Genomic DNA, 21,299 nt, shown 5'->3' with positions numbered 1-21,299 from the left:
ATCCTTTCATGTGTTTGTTGGCAATCTGTATATCTTCTTTGGAGAAATGTCTATTTAGGTCTTCTGCCCATTTTTGGATTGGATTGTTTGTTTTTCTGATATTGAGCTGCATGAGCTGCTTGTATATTTTGGAGATTAATCCTTTGTCAGTTGCTTCATTTGCAAATATTTTCTCCCATTCTGAGGGTTGTCTTTTCATCTTGTTTATGGCTTCCTTTGCTGTGCAAAAGCTTTTAAGTTTCATTAGGTCCCATTTGTTTATTTTTGTTTTTATTTCCATTACTCTAAGAGGTGGATCAAAAAAGATCTTGCTGTGATTTATGTCAAAGAGTGTTTTTCCTGTGTTTTCCTCAAAGAGTTTGATAGTGTCTGGCCTTACATTTAGATCTTTAATCCATTTTGAGTTTATTTTTGTATATGGTATTAGAGAATGTTCTATTTCATTCTTTTACATGTAGTTGTCCAGTTTTCCCAGCACCACTTATTGAAGAGACTGTCTTTTCTCCATTGTATATTCTTGCCTCCTTTGTCATAGATTAGATGACCATAGGTGCGTCGGTTTTTGTTTATTTTTGCCTCCCCATTTTCGTTGTCATCATACTATTTCTGCTTAGCCATTAGAAAGTTAAACTTCATAAATCCTTTATTTATTTATTTTTTTATTATCCCTCATATTTTTCCATATCCACCAGGATGAATACTTTGTAGTATAAATTGCTTCTATATTGAGATAATTTTGAAAAATAGTAACTTTATGTTCCCAGGTTATCATACTTGCTATTAAGTGAGTGGATATTTAGACTTCAGTAGGAAGCTATAAAAATGATTGATTTTGATCAAACGAAATGGGTAAATATTTTTACAGCCAAAGGCTCTGGTGATAGAATCCAGAAATTTGTGTTTTTAAAAAACAGCTTTACTGAGGTGTAATTGACATACAATAAACTGAACACAAAGTGTACAGTTTGATAAGTTTGGACATTTGAATACACCCATAGAGCCATCAGCACAGTCAAGATAAGAACATGTCTTGTCACCCCCCAAAATCTTCTTATGTTACTTTGCACTCCATCCTGCCTCCCCTTTCCAAACAGCCACTGATCTGTGTTCTGTCACTGTAGATTAGTTTGTATTTTCTAGGTTTTACACACAGTATGTACTTCTTTTTTTGATCTGGCTTTTTTCTTTTCTTTTTTAACATCTTAACATAGTATTTATTTGTCTTCCCTCTGTCGAACCCTGAGCCAACCACTTTCCCCAGGCTGCCTGGGGATGTGTAGGAAAAGGAACATACAGGGCCAATTAGACACGGTAGAAAGAACTATGGGAGTTAGAGAGGGCTCCTTAACATGGCAAAGAGAATGGAAAAGACTACCATCAGGGAAAAGAGTCCCATGGCCTCCAAGAGGGCAAAGCCCAGAATGGCATAGGAGGAGAGCTGTTGCGTCAGAGGAGAGTTCCCGGCATAACCAAGGATGAGGCTCCCAAACACAGTGCCAATCCCAGCCACCCCAACTGTGGCAGCCCCAGCCCCAGTGAACGTGGCTGCTGTGTCAGTGTCCCTTAAATGGCACTGGTTTGGAAGCTATGCCTAGGGAAAGGGGAGGTCAAGAACCCTGAGGCTGCCAAGCTGCTGAGGCTCTCATCTGTCAGCTTCTGCAGTTGTTTCATCACTACTGCAGACAGTGGTCGGCCCAGCAGCTCAGAGGTACTCCTCACCAGGGAGGGGAGTAAGGGGCTGTGGCAGGAAAGTGGCTCCCAGTGCAGAGAGTGATCTGACTTGTTTCACTCAGCATGATGATTTTGAGATTCGTTCATACTGCATGTTTAAATAGTTGATTCTTTTTATTGCCCAGTGGTATTCCATTATATGGCTATAACACAAATTTCTTATCCAATCACCTGTTGATGGACGTTTGGGTCATTTTTAGTTTTTGTCTATTACAAATCTGCTATGAACACTCATGTACAAGTCTTTGTATGGACATATATATCCTTTTATCTTGGGTAAATACTAGGAGTGATAGTGCGTGTGATAGCTGAATCATATGGTAGGTGAATGTTTCACTTTTTAAGAAATTGCCAAACTGTTTTTCAGAGTGGTTGTACTAATTTGTTTCCACCAACTGTGTATGAGAGTTTCAGTTTCTGCACATCCTACTCAACACTTGGTATGCGCAGCCTTTTTTTTTTTTTGCCATGCCGTGTAGTTTGCAGGATCTTAGTTCCCCGACCAGGGATCAAACCTGTGCCCCCTGCAGTGGAAGCGTGGAGCCCTAACCACTGGACCACCAGAGAATTCCTTGCCCAGCCTTTTTAAATTTAGCCATTCTAATATGCTTGTATTGTTGTCTCACTGGGATTGTAAGTTGCATTTCCCAAATGACCTGTTATGTTGAACATCTTTCCATGTGCTTTCCATTAGTCATCTGTATATGTTCTTTGGTAAACTGTCTGTTAAAATCTTTGCTCTTTTTAAAGACTGAGTTGTTTAAATTCTACTGGTTGAATTTTGAGAGTTCTCTATATATTCTTTTTTCTTTTTTTAAATAAATTTATTTATTTTTTGGCTGCCTTGGGTCTTCGTTGCTGTGTGCAGGCTTTCTCTAGTTGCGGTGAGCGGGGGCTACTCTTCGTTGCAGTGCGTGGGCTTCTCATTGCAGTGGTTTCTCCTGTTGTGGAGCACGGGCTCTAGGCGCACAGGCTTCAGTAGTTGTGGCACATGGGCTCAGTAGTTGTGGCTCAAGGGCTCTAGAGTGCAGGCTCAGTAGTTGTGGCGCACGGGCTTAGTTGCTCCACAACATGTGGGATCTTCCCAGACCAGAGTTTGAACCCGTGTCCCCTGCATTGGCAGGCAGATTCTTAACCACTGCACCACCAGGGAAGCTCTCTATATATTCTTGATGCAAATTCTTTTTCAGATATACGGTCTACAAAATTTTTCTCCAAAATTAATGCCTTTTTTCATTTTCATGAAACAGGTCTTTTGAAGAAGCAGAAATTTATGAATTTCTACACAAATTACTGCTGGTGATTGGGATTGTAAATTGGGGGAGAAGTGACATCTTAACATTGTCTCTGATCTATGAACAAAATATATCTCTCCATTTATTTATGTCTTCTCTAATTTCTTAGCAGTATTTTATAGTTTTCAAGGTACATATCTTTCACATCTTCTGTCAGATGTACCCATATTCCTATCATATGTTTGATATTGTTGTAAATGGTATCACTTTATAAAATTCAGTTTTCAATTTTCATTAAAAAGTCCAGTTCAAAATTCTAATATATAGTTGACTTTTGTATATTGATGTTGTATCCCACTACCTTACTAAACTCATTTATTAGATCTAGTAACTTTATTTTGGCATATTCCATCATATTTTTTTACATAGAAGATCATGCCATCTATGAATAAAGACTGTTTTACTTCTCCTTTCCAATATGGATGACTTTTGTTTATTTTTCTTGCCTGATTTCACTGGCTGGAACCTCCAATGGAATGTTGAATAACATATATGAGACTAGACATCTGTCTTATTCCTGATCTTAAAGGAAAGCATTCAGACTTTTATCATTAGGTCTGATATTAGCTGTAGGTTTTTTGTAGATGTCCTTTATCAAGTTTATGAAGTCCTCTTCTATTCCTAGTTTGCTGAGTTTTTATCAGGAATGGACTCTGGATTTTGTTAAATGCTTTTTCTTTTTCTTTTTTTTTTAAATTAATTAATTAATTAATTAATTTTTGGCTGTGTTGGGTCTTTGTTTCTGTGCACGGGCTTTCTCTAGTTGCGGTGAGCGGGGGCCACTCTTCATCGCGGTGCGCGGGCCTCTCACTGTCGCGGCCTCTCGTTGCGGAGCACAGGCTCCAGACGCGCAGGCTCAGTAGTTGTGGCTCACGGGCTTTGTTGCTCCGCGGCATGTGGGATCTTCCCAGACCAGGGCTCGAACCCGTGTCCCCTGCATTGGCAGGCAGACTCTCAACAACTGCACCACCAGGGAAGCCCTTAAATGCTTTTTCTGAATCTATCAAGATGATTATATGGTTTTGTTTTGTTTTCATTTTGTGAATATGATTGGTTTGTTAACACTGATCAACTTTTGAATGTTAAACCAACTGTATTCCTGGGATTAAACCCCACTTAGCCTTGATATGTTATCCTTTTAATATAGTTTTGGATTTGATTTGCTAAATTTTTGTTTAGAATTTTTGCATCTGTGTTCATGAGCAGTGTTGGGTTGTAGTCTTTTTGTAATGACTGTCTGGTTTTGGTATCAGGCCTCATGGAGTGAGTTGGAAGACTTTGTGTCACAATGGTGTTATTTCTTCCTTAAATGATGGTTGGTGGGAAGGTGTTTACATTTTCAACTTTTAAAAAGATACAAGGCTGTTAAGGTTATCTATTTCTTCTTGAGTGAGCTTTGGTATTTTGTGTTTTTCAAGAACTGTGTGCGTTTCCTCTAAGTGGTGGCATTTAAGGGAATAAAATTGTTCATAATATTCCCTTGTTATTCTTTTATTATCTGTAGAAACTATAGTGATGTAACTTTTCTCATTCCTGATACTGGAGGTTTATGAATTTTATTCATCTTCTTAAAGAACCAGATTTTGGTTATATTGATTTTCTGTTTTTCTGTTTTCCATTTCATTGATTCTTACTTTTGTCTTTCCTTTCTTCTGCTTACTTTGGTTTTAATTTGGTCTTCTTTTTTTTTTGTTTCTCAAGGTAGATAGAAGCTGAGGTCATTAATCTGAGACCTTTTCTCTTCTCTAATAGAGGTTTTTAGTGCTATACAATTTCCCCTAAGTACTGCTTTAGTGGCATCCCATAAATTCTGATATGTTCTATATTTATGTTCATTCAGTTCAAAATACCTTATAATTTCCTTTAGGATTTCTTTGATCCATGGGTTATTTAGAAGTGTTATTTCCTTTTTAAATATTTATAGATTTTCTAAAAATCTTTTTGTTCTTGATTTCAAATTTCATTTAATGTGGTCTGAGAACATACTTGGTATGATCTGAGTCCTTTTAAATTTTTAAGATTCATTTTATGGTCCAGAATATGGTTTATCTTTGTAAATGTTCTGGGTACACTTGAGAACAATGTGTATTTTGCTGTTGTTGGGTAGAGTGTTATATAAATGTCAGTTAGGTCAAGTTTGTTGATAGTGTTGTTCACGTCCTTGCTGATTTTCTGCCTTCTTGTTCTGTCAGTTATTAAGAGAGGGCTATTGAAATCTCTTGACCATAATTGTAGATTTGTGTATACTTCGCTCAGAAATCTAGTCTGATATTAATAGAATTCCAGGTTTCTTATGACTATTGTTAGCATGATATATCTTTTCCATACTTTTACCTACTTGTATTTTTACATTTGAAATACCTTTGTAGGGTCTTCCCTGGTGGTCCAGGGAGTAAGACTCTGCACTCCCAATGCAGAGGGCCCAGGTTCGATCCCTGGTCAGGGAACTAGATCCCGCATACATGCCACAACTAAGAGTTCGCATGCCACAACTAAGAAGTCCACATGCTGCAACTAAGAGTCCGCATGCCGCAACTAAGAAGTCCACATGGGGGCTTCCCTGGTGGCACAGTGGTTGGGAATCTGCCCGCCAATGCAGGGGACACGGGTTCGAGCCCTGGTCCAGGAGGATCCCACATGCCGTGGAGCACCTAAGCCCATGTGCCACAACTACTGAGCCTGCACTCTAGAGCCCACAAGCCACAACTACTGAGCCCGCATGCCACAACTACTGAAGCCTACATGCCTAGAGCCTGTGCTCTGCAACAGGAGAGACCACCACAATAAGAAGCCCACGCAGCGCAACGAAGAGTAGCCCCCGCTCACTGCAACTAGAGAAAGCCTGCATGCAGCAATGAAGGCCCAATGCAACCAAAAAGAAAGAAATAAAATAAATTTATAAAAAAATAAAAATTAAAAAAAAGAAGCCTGCATGCCTCAACTAAGGAGTCTGCTTGCCACAACTAAGACCCAGTGCAGCCAAAATAAATAAATAAATAAGTATTTTTTTACAAAGAGCCAGCTCTTCAACAAAATAAAATACTTTTGTAGGTAACATAGTTCTTGCTTTTTTTTTTTTTTTATGGCCACACTGAACGCCTTGTGGGGTCTTATAGTTCCCTGACCAGGGATCAAACCTGGGCCCACTGCAGTGAAAGTGTCAAGTCCTAAACACTAGACTGCCAGGGAATTCCCTAGTTCTTGCTTTTTTATCCAATTTCACAAAATTTGCCTTTTAATTGGTATATCATTTACAATTACTGTGATTATTGCTATGGTTACAAAAAAAAACATTTGAATCTATTATCTTGCTATTTGTTTTCTGTTTGTATTATCTGCTCTTGTTCCCCTTTTCCTTTTTTTCTGACTTCTTTTGAATTAATGGAATATTTATGATCTCGTTTTATCTCCTTTGTGGGATTATTAAGTATAACTCTTTGTTTTATTATTTTAGTGTAGTTGCTTTAAGATTTACAGCACACATTTGTAACTTATCAGTTCCCCCTCAAGTGATATTATGCCACTTGATGTATAGAATATTAGAATAGTGTACTTCTGTTTGGCTCCTTCCAGCCTTTGTAATATTACTGTTCATGGATTTTACTTTTACGTAAGTTATAAATACCACAATACATTATTGTTAGTTTTGTTTAAATAGTTCATTATTTTTTTTTTAAGTTTTAAATAGTAAGAAAACAAATTCTTACATGTATACTCTTATACTTAACCTTTTCTGGTGCTCTTTATTCCTTTGTGTAGCTCTTTATGGTATCATTATCCTTCTGCCTGAAGAACTTCCTTTAACGTTTTTGTAGTGCAGATTTGCTGTTGATGAATTCTTTCAACTTTTGTATGTCTGGAAATATCTTTATTTTACCTTCTTTTTAAATGATGTTTTTTGCTGCATATAGATTTCTAAGCTGTTCTTTTTTCCTTCTAGTATTTTAAAATGCTGCTCCACTGTCTTCCTGCTTGCATTATTTCCAGTGAGAAATATGTCATCTTTATCTTTGTTCCTATGTAGCTGATAAGTCTCTTTTTCTCTTGCTACTTTTAAGGTTTTCTCTTTGTCACTGGTTTTGAGTTATTTGATAATGATAGGCTTTGATGTAGTTTTTTTTTTTAATTTTTATTTTTGGCTGTGTTGGGTCTTCGTTTCTGTGTGAGGGCTTTCTCTAGTTGTGGCGAGCGGGGGCCACTCTTCATTGCGTTGCGTGGGCCTCTCACTGTTGTGGCCTCTCTTGTTTCGGAGCACAGGCTCCAGACACGCAGGCTGAGTAGTTGTGGCTCACGGGCCCAGTTGCTCCGCGGCATGTGGGATCTTCCCAGACCAGGGCTTGAACCTGTGTCCTCTGCATTGGCAGGCAGATTCTCAACCACTGTGCCACCAGGGAAGCCCATGATGTAGTTTTATTCAGGTTTCTTGTACGGGGTCAGTTGAGCTTCTTGAATATGTGGTTTTATAGTTGTAATCAAATTTGGAAAACTTGGTCATTATTTCTTCAAGTATTTTTTCTGACCCCCTTCCCTTCTTTCAGGGACATCAGTTAACTCTCGTATTAGGCTGCTTGACGTTGTCCTACAGCTCACTGATGCTTTTCATGTTTTTGTTTTACTCCTCTATGTGTATTTCATTTTGGATACTTTTGTATTGCTATGCCTTTAAGTTAGTCTTCTCTTTTGTATTGTCTAATCTGCTGTTAACTATCTAGTGTATTTTTCATCTTAGACATGGTAGGTTTTATTTCTAGAAGCTTGATTTATGTCTTTTGTTTTTCATGTCTGTACTTTTTTTTTTTTTAATTTATTTATGTTTGGCTGCATTGGGTCTTCGTTGCTGTGCGCAAGCTTTCTCTAGTTGCGGTGAGCGGGGACTACTCTTCGTTGTGGTGTGCGGGCTTCTCATTGCAGTGGCTTCTCTTGTTGCAGAGCACGGGCTCTAGGCGCGCGGGCTTCAGTAGTTGTGGCTCGTGGGCTCTAGAGTGCAGGCTCAGTAGTTGTGGCACACAGGCTTAGTTGCTCCGCGACATGTGGGATCTTCCCGGACCAGGGCTCGAACCCGTGTCCCCTGCACTGGGAGACGGATTCTTAACCACTGCACCACCAGGGAAGTCCTGTACTTATTTAAGATAACGTCTCTGTCAGTTCTGAGTTCATTTTGACGGACTACCTCATTATTATGGGTCACATGTTCCTGCTTCTTTGTATACTCAATAATCTTAGGTTACGGACTTCCCCGGTGGTCCAGTGGTAAAGAATCCGCCTTCCAATGCAGGGGACGCAGGTTCAGTCCCTGGTCAGGAAACTAAGATCCCACATGCCACAGGGCAACTAAGCCCTCACGTGCCACAACTACTGAGCTCACGTGCCTCAACGAGAGAGCCTGCATGCTGCAAACTACAGAGCCCACGCACTCTGGAGCCCACGTGCTGCAACTAGAGAGAAATCCATGTGCTGCAACGAAAAGCTCCCACGTGCCTCAACGAAGATCCTGAGTGCTGCAGCTAAGACCTGATGCAGCCAAAAAAATAAAGAAAATAAATAATAAAATAAAATAAATATTAAAAAAATAATAATCTTAAGTTAGATGCCAGAATTTTACCTTGTTAGACGTTGGATATTTTTGTATTCTTAAAAATTTCTTGAGCTTTGTTCTAGGGTGCAGTTAAGCTATTTGCAAACAATTTGGTCCTTTTAGGTGTTTTATGACTTGTTAGATAGGTTCGAAGTAGTGCTCAATATAGAACTAATTATTCTTCACTACTGAGGGGAGACCTTCTTGAGTATCCTACTCACTAACCCATGAATTATGAGTTTTTTCAGTCTTGCTGATGGGAACAGGCACTGTTCTCTTTAATCCTTTGATGAGTCTTTGGCTTTTCGGTCGTTTCCGCACATGCATGTATTTAACGGTACTCTGCTGAATATTCTAGGGGAATCTTCTGTAGATCTCTTTCTATACAAGGTATTTTTCTTTCTTTGCTCTCTCCTGCCTGGCATTCTGCCCTAAAGTTTGGTTTTCTCAGACTTTCAGCTCAAGGAGTTCACCAGCCTACCCCTCTGTTCCCCTTTCTGTGCTATGGCCTGGAAACACTCTCAAGGCAGTAAGCAGGGGCAGTCTCAGATTCAAGCCTTACTGCATTTGTTTTGTCTTTCAGGAATCATTGTTTTTCATTGCCTGGTGTCCAGGGTCTTGAAAACCATTGTTTAATAAATTTTGTCTGTTTTTTTAAAAATTATTTTAGGTGAGGGGGTAAATCTGGTCTTTGTTACTTTATCTTGAGTAGAAGTGAGAGTCCCAGCAATCTGGTTTTAACAATCCCTCTAAGGAATCCTGATGCATGTTAAAATTTGAGAACCATACAGATATTTGAATTTAATGTTAGATGATTGTTTCACTGTCAACCATCATTTACCATGAAGACATGAGTCAGTAAATCTAATTTTTGGAGGAAAATTTTTTTTGAGTAAATTCATTTCTGTTTTGTAGCATGGGAGATATGTGAGTAATTATGAGACATTTGAAATATTTATACAGTCAGGATAGATGGAGATTTGGGTAAGGGGAAGAAGGTTTTCTGAAATAAAAAATGATGTTGATGTTGTTATGGTACATAGCAGTCTTAGACATTTCAGCTTCATGCTACCTAATAATTTCTTTAACCATTGTTAAACAAAAGGTCATTTCTGGGAGGAGCTGGAACAGCAATTAAGTCCTGGTTTGCTGTAGTGGGTAAGGGGAAGCAAATGACTCCATTTTGGGTCTGCTTCTTCTTTAACGATTCCTCCCTTCTGATCAAACTCTCAGCATAAATGAGATGTGATAAAAAATTAAGGCATTAGTGCCACTCTCAGCTGCCATAGGTCACTCTCTGCATCCATAGGTCATGACATTTTTCCTTAAGCCCTGTGACATTCACAGGTCATTATTCATAATCATTAAATTGGTTACTCTCTTTGCTTCTTTTCTGTTGTTCTAGTCTTAGGGTGATCATTTGCATGGTGGTTAGTGGCTGCAAACACGCATTTAAAGCTTTTGAGAGGATACAAAGCACCAGGGGGATTACTATGATTATAATAAGCAGGATAATTTCCAGTGTTTGGAGTGGACTTTGAAGCTATGGTCTCCAAGACCCAAACCAATCAAAGACCCCATTCAGAGTCATCTTCTTAAGCCAAGTGGCTTGCTTAATATGTAACTGAATTTCAACCCCCCCAGAAAGTCCAAGGATCTTTGCTGGGAGGCTATTGCTTAGCAGTGGATCCTGCTGTACTTTCAAGAGTTAAGGAAAGGTTCCTGATCATAGCCTCATTTGTATTTATTCCTAACCAGGGAAGTAGGGACCTGCCAAGGGAAGGAAATCCTGAATCATAAATGCCTCCTGGTAGGCCCTTTCGAGAACAGTTAGGGTCACAGTTAGGTAACTTAGGAAGCATTGCCCAGCTGTGCACCAGCCATCTAGGCATTCATATGCCCAAGGAGAATGATAACCACCAAAAAATAAATCCTGTCCACTAAGGTGGCATTGTTAATGGATTCATCTGCAAGAATTGTTGCATTTGCCCATTTAAGGCCGGGGTCGGTTAGATTTTTTTCCTAGCTTGCAATAAAAAGTTGTTCTAAATTCTAGAGATTACCTTCCTTAGCAATGGCCTGGAACATATGGCTGATGACATTATCTTTCCAAGTCAGTGCCAGAATAAAGGAAAGAGAAGAAAAGATTTTGTGTTTAGCTGAAATGGGAAGTCTTGATCTGGTATCTTGGATGGAAGCAGTCTACATCGATGTCCACTACTTCTCATCCTTGTCAACTTGATTTGGAGGTCTCCAGTGTTTGTACAGGACCAGATGTCAGTTGGAGCCTCCTTTAGCTATGATATATGTATACAAGGCTTATTGCCTTCTAGTTTTGCAGCAGTGCAAGTGGCCAGAAGCACTTGGTAAGTTTCCTTCCAGTGGGGCTTGAGGGTGTTGTTTTTCTGATAATGCCTCCAGAATATCCAGTCACCAGGCTCCAGACTCTGACCAACAAGGTTTCCCTAAATTGGAATATGGGAAAGCTTCTTTAACCTGTTGGTAATAGGCTTGAAAATAAGATATTAAAGACTTACAGTAGCTGATCATACTAGCATGGGACTACAGAGGATCAGCAGAAGGTTGTATACCAATAGACATTGGTCTGCCCATGATTATCTCATGTGGAGTGAGTTTATGTTTCCCAAAAGTGGTATTATGAACAGTCAGCAAGACCACAGGCAATACCTTAGGCCAGGGGAGTCCAGTATAGAGGTGTGACAATTAACAGCACTAAAATCTAATATCTACAAAGGTAAAAACTTAATTTTTCTCTCTATAATTACTCCCATTTTTTTTACTATAGATAATCACAGTAAAACTAAATTTGTTTGTATTAAACTTGGCCTGATTATTTATATACATGCAGCAAGAACAGTGATTGGCCATATAAGTATTTCTGTAAGATTGCTTTGCTAGAACCTTGTAAGCAAAATAACAGCTTGATTTTTCCATACAGTTCCTTGAAGCTGTCTGGTCATATGAGGCTATGTACGTTTCTCTCAAACATTACATTCCAGTGAAAGCCTTGGTAATTGTGTCCTTTTACAAGGAGAACAGGTTCTTTTTCTTTATTTCTTTTTTTTTTTTTTTTTGATTTCCTTTGCTATTCAATAAAACAAAAGCTGTTATTTTCCTCCTTCTTCCATAGATTCCATGAATTCTAACATGGAGCCATAAAAGCAGTAGATTTTAGAAAATGTACTTCATAACATTACCTATGTTGACAGGATACAATCCAGAATGGTAATCTCCAACTCCAGATTTTATTGTCCTATCACAGGTCCCCCTTGTTAATGCAAAGTCCGTTATTCATATCCCAATTAGAAGTAATGACAAAGAACAGAAGGCAAAAGATGAAAAGAATACTTCACATGTGACGATATAACAACCTTTGTATACTTAACAAATTTATGTCAACTATTTACTAGCAAGGAAAATGGAAAAAGGCTCTTCTGGCCAACAAAATGTAATTTTTCTTATAGGAAAGGTGAAATATATATAATGGGTAAGATATCCAGAACCTCCCACAGGAGGCCAGTTGGAAAAGTCCAACAAATGTCAGTGTCATTTTTCAATGACCCCTTACTTAGAAAACAGTTTTTTAATTATATAAAAATTGAAGCTACTTGCATATTCAAAGTACACTTCAATTTACCCATGGATCCAGCAAACTTCATAATGGAAAGACAAAAATGTTATTAACTGATTTAATGAAAAAACATGACCTATTAAACTTATGTACTAAGGCTAAAAGTACTTACAGAATCATCTCAGTTCAGTGTACATTGGTAAAAGTAACAAGCAGAATCCATGCTCCACAGAATTACTTTATGAATGAGGGATTGATTAAAAAATATATATATTTGTAACTGATAACATTCATATTGTGAATTTTCAGAAGCATTATATGTGAATTAATTTACATCAGGCTTTCCAGTATTACTTGTATTCGTGGGATTTCTCTCCAGTGGGAGTTTACATATGACTTCGATGGTATTTGTTGAAATTGAAAAATTTCCCATGTTTTTCACATTTATATTGTTTCTTCCTGGTGTTCATTCTCACGTGATTTTGTAAGGATTTGGGCAAATTGAAGGCTTTCTCACTTTGCTTGCATTCAAGAGATTTCTCTCCATTCTGAGTTCTTTCATGGCTTCAAAATGTACTGCAGTAACTGAAGGCTTTCCCACATTCCTTGCATTCATAGGGTTTCTCTCCAGTATGAGTTCTCTCATTTATCTTAACATATTGGAACAATTGAAGGCTTTACCCATTGTTCCATTCATAGGGTTTCTCCCCAATGTGACTCTTTTCATGTCTTTGAATAGACTGGTATTAACTGAAGGCTTTTCCACATTGCTTACATTCACAGAGTGTTCTTCCAGGGTGAGTCCTTTCATAGGAACAGATTTGTGGTAACTGAAGGCTCTCCCACATTCCTTACATTTATATGACTGCTCTCTGTAGTCCTCATATTCATATGGTTTGGGTGCAGTGTGAGAAGGAGAACAGATTCTTTTTTTTTTTAAAGAATTTCACTTTTTATTTATTTATTTATTTATTTATTTATTTATTTATTTATTTCTTGGCTGTGTTGGGTCTTCGTTTCTGCGCGAGGGCTTTCTCTAGTTGTGGCAAGCGGGGGCCACTCCTCATCGCGGTGCACGGGCCTCTCACTATCGTGGCCTCTCTTGTTGCGGAGCACAGGCTCCAGACGCGCAGCTTCAGTAGTTGTGGCTCACGGGCCCAGCCGCTCCGCGGCATGTGGGATCTTCCCGGACCAGGGCTCGAACCCATGTCCCCTGCATTGGCAGGCAGATTCTCAACCACTGCGCCACCAGGGAAGCCCAGAACAGATTCTTATTGAACTTATGCAGATAAATATATTGTCATGAAAATAAGAATATTCACTGAGAGATTCTGAATTCTGGAGGGACCAGGTAGGGAGAAAAGTAAATGTTTCATCTTCGTTCACGAAGGTATACTTTACCAAACTGTCATTAAGTCCTAGATAGCTTCAGAGAAAAGGTTTCCTTAAATCTGGAAATCCAAAATGTTAGAGCATCCTCCTGAGTTTATGCAGTCCCATGTAATTAATACTTGCTCTGCTTGAAACCAGTATTTCCATTAGTTCTCTTGAACTTACCCGATGATTGAGGGTGATATAGGGACAGTGGTAATTCCAAGAAGTTTGTCAGTTTTTCATTAAGGCTCATATGATTTGCCCAATGAATTGGGTACCTTGATCAGTGGAGATTGTGAAAGGTCTACCCAAAGTGGGAAACCCACTGTCAAACAATTTCCTTGCCACTGTGAGGGCATCAAGCCTTATGGCAGAGGAAGGCTTCAACCCATCTGAAAAACATGCATACAATAACAAAAACGTATTGATAACCCATATTAAGTGGCAGTTGAATGAAGTCCAGCTGCAGGTGTTCAAAGGGTCCAGAGGGAAGAGATGAGGCCTGCGCAGAAGGAATGCAAAAAACGAAAACTGGGGTTTGCCAGAGAGCCTGGAAGAACCAAGTGGCTGTCTTGGGTTTCCTATAGCCATGACTGTTTAAATTACAGCCATTGTTTACCCATCTTAATTTCTCTGTTTCTGGAACAGACCTTTGCCATGTTGGAAGGATATCAGAATGGCAAAGGTCTGGCAATGAGGGGTCTTTTTTTTTTTTTTCCCCAGAAGTAGAATAGACGTCATCCACAGGTACCACAATCTTTACGGATTCTGTTGCTACTGCCTTTGCATAAAAGCTAGGGCATTTCCCTGATATTCAAGTTCAGTCCTTTTCGTGTGAGCCTCAATTTTGATGACAGACAACATTATGCCAGGACATATCAGACTTCCAGGAATTTCATACAATTTCTGGAACACTTATTAACACATATCTATACAGACACAACATAAAGAAGGCTTAATGTTACTTATTTGACAATGCTTCCCATGTAATTTAACATATCAAATAAGCCTAAATTAGTTTAACATCTCCCTTTTTATGAGGTGAGAGAATAAATTCTTTGAGATATTTCAGGGGCCCCCTGAGAAATCCCAAAGTTAACTAGAGATCAAAAGGACTTCATATAGCATTTGATTTGGGGAAGCTATCAAAGAATATCAAAAGTTTGGACACTTGACTAAATAGGATCACAGATCATGAAACAATACTTAATTATCTATTTGGCCAAAATGATAAAAAAAACACTGTCCTTTTAACAGATAAAAGGAAATCAAGTTTTAGTTTTACGTTAAGTACACTACTAATTTTAAAGCGTAATTTAAAAACCCTTATAATTCAGTTTTATCCAGCTTGATTACACAAGGCAAAATTCTCTCTCACTGTCTTCTGAAATAACCAGAAGTTCTAGTTTAGACAAAATTACTCTCATTTCCTTCAACAAATTTGCATCTTTATTCCTCAAACCTCTTCTTAACCAAAAACACATCATGCTGTCCTTACATACAGAGCTGTCTCCTCTACTACTTCCAGTAGTCTTAATTATAATACATGCATTAATTATAACTTTTAACCCTTGGAAACTTTTATTTCTACAAGCATGTTCTCCTTTTTCTTTAGTTTCTCTATAGTAGGAAGCCAAAAGTAGATGAACCTATATTTAGCAATTAATGTATCAGTATTTTATCCCATTTGGAAATGATCCAGATATTCAATAAACCCTATTATTTAATTTAACTTGCAAAATCTTTAAAGTTTCAAGTAACGAGAGAGATCTGGGAAATTTTTTTAAGTACACATAAAATATAATTATTGCTAAAGAGTTCACCTAAAAACGGTTTATCTTATATCTGTTACTTGCTCCTAACAATCATACTTTGATTACTTTCCTGCTGACACATATTTTAAAAGAGGCAACATGAGCCTACCTGACCAGTTAACCCAGGTAAAATAAAAAATTTTATACTTGATGCTGATAATTCTAGAAACATGCCTGTTTTTACACCAGTGAACTTAAACTAGCTTTAATTTATCTTAGATCACACAAAGTTGAAAAACATCTGGGTTAGTTTCTATATTTCTGAGTTTTAGAATACCCAATCCTTAATTTATATATATATATGCACTTGTTTGTTTTTAAGTCAATCAAATAGAGCACTTTACAAATTTTTTTATAAGCATTTCTTTTTTTTACAGTTTAAAAAAATTTTATTTTATTTATTTTTTTGGCTGTTTTGGGTCTTTGTTGCTGCCTGTGGGTTTTCTCTAGTTGCAGCGAGCTTATTACTCTTCGTTGCGGTGCGCGGGCTTCTCTTTGCGGTGGCTTCTCTTGTTGCAGCACACGGGCTCTAGGCGCGTGGGCCCAGTAGTTGTGGTGCCCAGGCTCTAGGGTGCACGGGCTTCAGTGGTTGTGGCTCGAGGGCTCAGAACTTGTGGCTCCCGGGCCCTAGAGTGCGGGCTCAGTAGTTGTGGTGCACGGGCTCGGTTGCTCTGCAGCATGTGGGATCTTCCTAGGCCAGGGATCGAACCCTTGTCCCCCGCATTGGCAGGCGGATTCTTAACCACTGAGCCACCAGGGAAGTCCCTACAAATTAATTTTGATAATATCATCCAGAGGTGGAGAATATCACACATTTACAACGTGTATAAATATAAACGCACAGAGACACAGAGACCTTATAGTTACTAGTATTTGTGTAAGTCACAAAATTTTTTTTTTTAATGATTTTTACCCCTTTTGATAAGAATTACCTCCCTGATGTTTGCATCTCCAAGAATGGCTTTTAGGTCCTAGACAGAATGGGGGTATAAAATCTATATCACAAAGGCACAAAGTATCCAAGTTTTTTACAAGATGGATTTTTGGGGTGTATCTGCAGGACAGTTCTGTTTCTAATGTCACAACGTCTACAAGTATTTTAAGATGAATGGGGAGGTTTTAGGATTAACAAAAAGGACTGACACACCGATTCACCTATTGTTTGAATGTCTCTTTCCCTTTGAGTATATTTAGCTTAGGAGAGAAGGCCTAAAAAAATTCCTAGGAGGCCCTGAATATCAGCTTCTCCCATTTGGCCAAATTTCTTTTTTTTTTTTTTTTAATTTATTTATTTTGTTTATTTATTTTTGGCTGTGTTGGGTCTTTGTTGCTGGGCGCGGGCTTTCTCTAGTTGCGGTGAGCGGGGGCTATTCTTCATTGCAGTGTGCGGGCTTCTCATTGCGGTGGCTTCTCTCGTTGTGGAGCACGGGCTCTGGGCACGCAGGCTTCAGTAGTTGCAGCACGTGGGCTCAGTAGTTGTGGCTCACGGGCTCTAGAGAGCACAGGCTCAGTAGTTGTGGCGCACGGGCTTAGCCACTCCACGGCATGTGGGATCTTCCCGGACCAGGGATCGAACCCGTGTCCCCTGCCTTGGCAGGCGGATTCTCAACCACTGCGCCACCGGGGAAGCCCTGGCCAAATTTCGAATCCTAAAGTTATCAAATCCTTTCAAATATATTGTCAGGTTTCATCCAGGACAAACAATAAATATTTCTGGTGGTATTCAATAACCACATCAATTTTAATTTTTGTTTCCCCTTGGCTGTTTAAGGAAATACATAGCAGTTTGCCAGAAAATCCCTCAGAGAGTCATCAACTCTGGGAGGGACCCATATGAGGCCATTTAAGTTGATGCTGAAGAATTTACATAGGGTTTTTGAGGATAGTTTTTTCCAGTGTCCCAGTTGATTGAAATTGAGACATCATTTTGGGGGCCAATGTTTTGATGAGGAAGCCTAGGAGGGTATAATGGGTTAGACCTAGTTATTGTTTTAGATACCTTTTGTACCTGATTTTTCATTAGCCTTTTACGACAAGTATTTCAAAGAGGCTATCTGGGAATTTCAAAATCTTTTGGAGGCTTCTTCACACTAATTAAAATAGGCATTCCATTCTGTTTGTTCCATATGGGAACCCTTGCTTTGAAGTATACTTAAAAGAAAAAAAAAAAAAAGGCAGTAGTACCATGGTTAAGGGTGTTGACATGAGAAGAAATGGGTTCTTATCCCAGTTCTTACTAGCTGTGATACCTTGGGCAGGTTACTTAACCTCTCTGACTCTGATTATCCTTATCTTTACAATGGAGACATTTCAGTGGGCCATTATCCTGTTTTGTAACCTCCATTAGCTTCTTGATGTGTAGCAAATCTTAAAGGGAAATCTGAAAAATCTATTCCTGACATCTTCATCTGATTTTTTGGTTTAGGTTTTAGAGGCTAGTGATGGAGATCAGGATTCTTTCCATCTGTTTTGCTTAACTAAGCAGAACATATGGATTATATTTTGGAAGAAGTTATGAGGAAGGGGACCCATTTCATTCGTCTCAAGAAATTTAGAAAATCAATTTAAGAAGACCCTTAGATCAGGTGAACATTGTTTTAAGGAATTCTATAAAAACTCAAAGCAGACATAAAAACTTAAAGGATACAAGAATGTTTTATCTAGCAAGCTTCCAAAATGCAATTTTAAGTTATTCAACTGCTAAGCAACTCTTTACATGTATTTCCAGTGAAAAGGAAATTTTCTTCTCAAAAAGGGAGATATAGTCTATAATTCCATTTAATTCAAATTCTGGGAAAATATGTGGATCTCTCAGGTAATTGCATAGACTTTCAGTTATTACAAAATCAAATAGCATTTTGTTGCACACCAGAAATTAATAAGTTGCTTTTAAAGAGTTTCAAAATCTGAGTGCAAAAATCAGTTGCTTACCCTTTGCATTTCCCTGTTCTTCAAATGTTGTATATTTAATTGAAATTTAATTTCACCTTGCTTAAGAATGTTATTATTGGAACATTTGGAAATTTAAAAAAAAGTGGGGGGCAGAATAAACCCACTGTAATCTGTGAAGTGGCTTTACTTTATCCACCTGAGTAAAGAAGGTTTTGGTTTTGATTGCTCAGGGTCACTCCTGAGAAATGACAGTTTCTGAAGGGTAGTTCTACCAAACGTAGTTTTACTCAGTAGGCCTTCAACAATATAAAGCTTACTCTTTTTGAAACTTCACAGGTTTTTATCTTATTCAACCCCATCCTGCAGAATGCACCAGCTGGAATAAGCAACTACAGAATCGCCTAGGATAGCACTATTAGGAAAAGAAATTAAATCTTTATCCTGGCAATGGGTCTAATAACTGTCTTCATTTATTACTGTCATAAATTCATAAAATTGCAGCAAAGCAAAAGCAAAATTGGAATGTCTGGACTAGTGACCAGTGAGGAAAAGAAACAAAGGAGTATTTAAATATTTGTTTTGGGAATTCCCTGGCCATCCAGTGGTTAGGACTCCACGCTTTCACTGCCGAGGGCATGGATTCAATCCCTGGTCAGGGAACTAAGATCCCACAAGCTGCATGGCCAAAAAAATATATTTATTTATTTTAAATGATGTTTCCAGTTTTCTCCATTACAGTGCTGTAATGAACATTGAACATCTTACAAGTATCACGTAGGAAACTTGAGGGAAATTTTGGTACCATAAATTATTGAAAGTGGAATTTTGATCAAAGAAATTCATGTTTTACAATTTGATAGATCAGTTAAATAAGTTATCTTACATGCATACAATGAAATGCAACCCTTAAAAAGAATGAGTTAAATCTGTAAGTACTGATATTTTAACATGGCCACAGTATATTAGTAAATTGAAAAAGGAGTTGCTTAGCAGTATAAAATCCCATTAATATTTATATAGGGATGTTAATATTTCAGAGAGTAAAATCTGGAAGAATAAATGTCAAACAGTGGTGAACTTAGTCATTGAATTAAAAGATTATTTTTTAAATTACATAAGTGCATGAATAAATTCATCTTGTAAAAATAAATTAATACAGATTCACAGACACTTGTACTCAAATGTTCAAACAGTTTTATTCATAAAAGTCCAAAACTTCAAACAACCCAAATGGGCCATCAATTGATGAATGGATAAAGAAACTGTAGTATATCCATACAATGGAATATTACTCAGCAATAAAAAACAAAGTATTGGTACATGCTATAACATGGATGAATCTCAAAATCATTCTGCTAGGAGAAAGAGGCCACACACAGAAGACTGACTACATACTGTAGTATTCTATTTACATGAAATTTTGGAAAGGGCAAGTCTATAGTGACAGCACATCAGTGGTTGGCCAGCAGCTTGAAGTGAGGGAAGAGAACGACTACAAAGGAGTATGAGAGAACTTTTGGGGGTAATATAAATGATTAATATCATGATTATGGTGTTGGCTACACTACTGTATACATTTGTTAAAATTCATAGAATTGTACACTTAGAATTGGTGAATTTTGTTGCATGTAAATGATATCTCAATAAAGCGGATTTTTAAAAGTATAGATAAAGCTCTTTTGACTACCGCCCCCAAACTAGGTTCCCTCACTCTGGGGAAGGTGCCCTCCTCGCTCCACACAGGTTAGATAGGTAACCAGTAACTATCATTACTGCAGATTCTACTTGAAAGTTATTGTTCTGCATTCACACACACACACACACACACACACACCCACACCCCACCCCGGGTGAAATCTACATTTTTATATTCCTTCACGGTACTTACTCATTATTTGGCGTTTTTTCAGTAACTGTATCTCGGAGATGTTTTCATTAGAATTTATAGTTCTACATCCCTTTAACTCCTGAGAGTATTCTCAGGAATAGTAACGGATACACCATAGTTTATTCAGCTATCCCTCTATCATTCAACCGTGTGTGAGTTTCGCGGTGTGCCAAGCCCAGCGAACACAACGTAATATAAAAACGGGCTAGAGGCCGGCCTTCTAGAGTTTTCAGACAAGTGGGAGAGGGGAAGCGGGTTGTCAATAGTAATATTAAATGTGAAATCATAACTGTGAAGAGCAGTTATGATTTTTTTGAGCCTGAGTAATTTAGTTAGGAGGTCAAGAATGTATTTTCCCAGGGAGTTAAACTCTAAACAGATCTGAAAGGTGGGTGAGCATGACTTAACCAGCATAAGGGTGTTGGTCGGGGGTGCTCCTAATCCTAAACTGCACGAACAGTATGGAGGAAGTATGTAGGAGGCGAAGATTGTGGGGAACTTACGGATATACGTGTAGATATGTGTATTTTAAACAAGATGTATACCTTATTTTGTAGTCAGGAAAACACTAAGATTGTAAATATTTTTTAAGTGAGGAGGCTTTCCACTTTCTTAACATCGAGAATAAATCTTCCATGCTTCTTCTGGGAGAGAATACAAGAAAAGCCTTCCCCGTTGGCTTCTCTTAAAAAGCTTCAATAGTCCACGAAAATGTCTCGGAGTTCTCTTGTTTTGACAAAAGATTAGGGATCTTCAGTATGACCTGGCGTGGGGGCGGAGGTGTTTAGGCCTAGCTTCATATTGGATTGCTACAGCCTCTTCCCCTGCACGTCGGCTTTTAACAAGTTATCTCTTGGGAAAGCAGGGCCCGTTTTCCCCCCTCCATTAGAGCAAGTGTGTGGTCCCGTGCGTGAACCGCGCACCTTCGTAGAGCAGGAAATCCCCAACGCGCGTTCCCTTGAAGAGGACGCGCGCAAAGGGCGGAAAGAACAGAGGTTCACTACCTAACCCATAATGCACAGCCCGCCTTTCCGGAAGCAAGGAATACAACCGCCAGGATGCATTTCTCTGCGCAGAAACGTCCCTCCTTGAGTCTGATTGGACGTGACGAAGCGAGGCAGTGTGGGACTGTGTCCAT

The 21,299-nt window shown here is 38.6% G+C and overlaps 1 pseudogene; it reads right to left on the bottom strand.

Annotated features, from left to right (window-relative positions):
• Positions 1–1,330: 1,330 nt before the first annotated feature.
• LOC132375340 (ATP synthase F(0) complex subunit C2, mitochondrial-like) lies at positions 1,331–21,299 on the bottom strand (annotated as a pseudogene).

Source organism: Balaenoptera ricei, chromosome 11 (genome assembly GCF_028023285.1).
Source record: "Balaenoptera ricei isolate mBalRic1 chromosome 11, mBalRic1.hap2, whole genome shotgun sequence".
Lineage (NCBI taxonomy): Eukaryota > Metazoa > Chordata > Mammalia > Artiodactyla > Balaenopteridae > Balaenoptera > Balaenoptera ricei.
The sequence above is the reverse complement of the archived record's forward strand: the minus strand, read 5'-3'. Positions and strand labels throughout refer to the sequence as shown.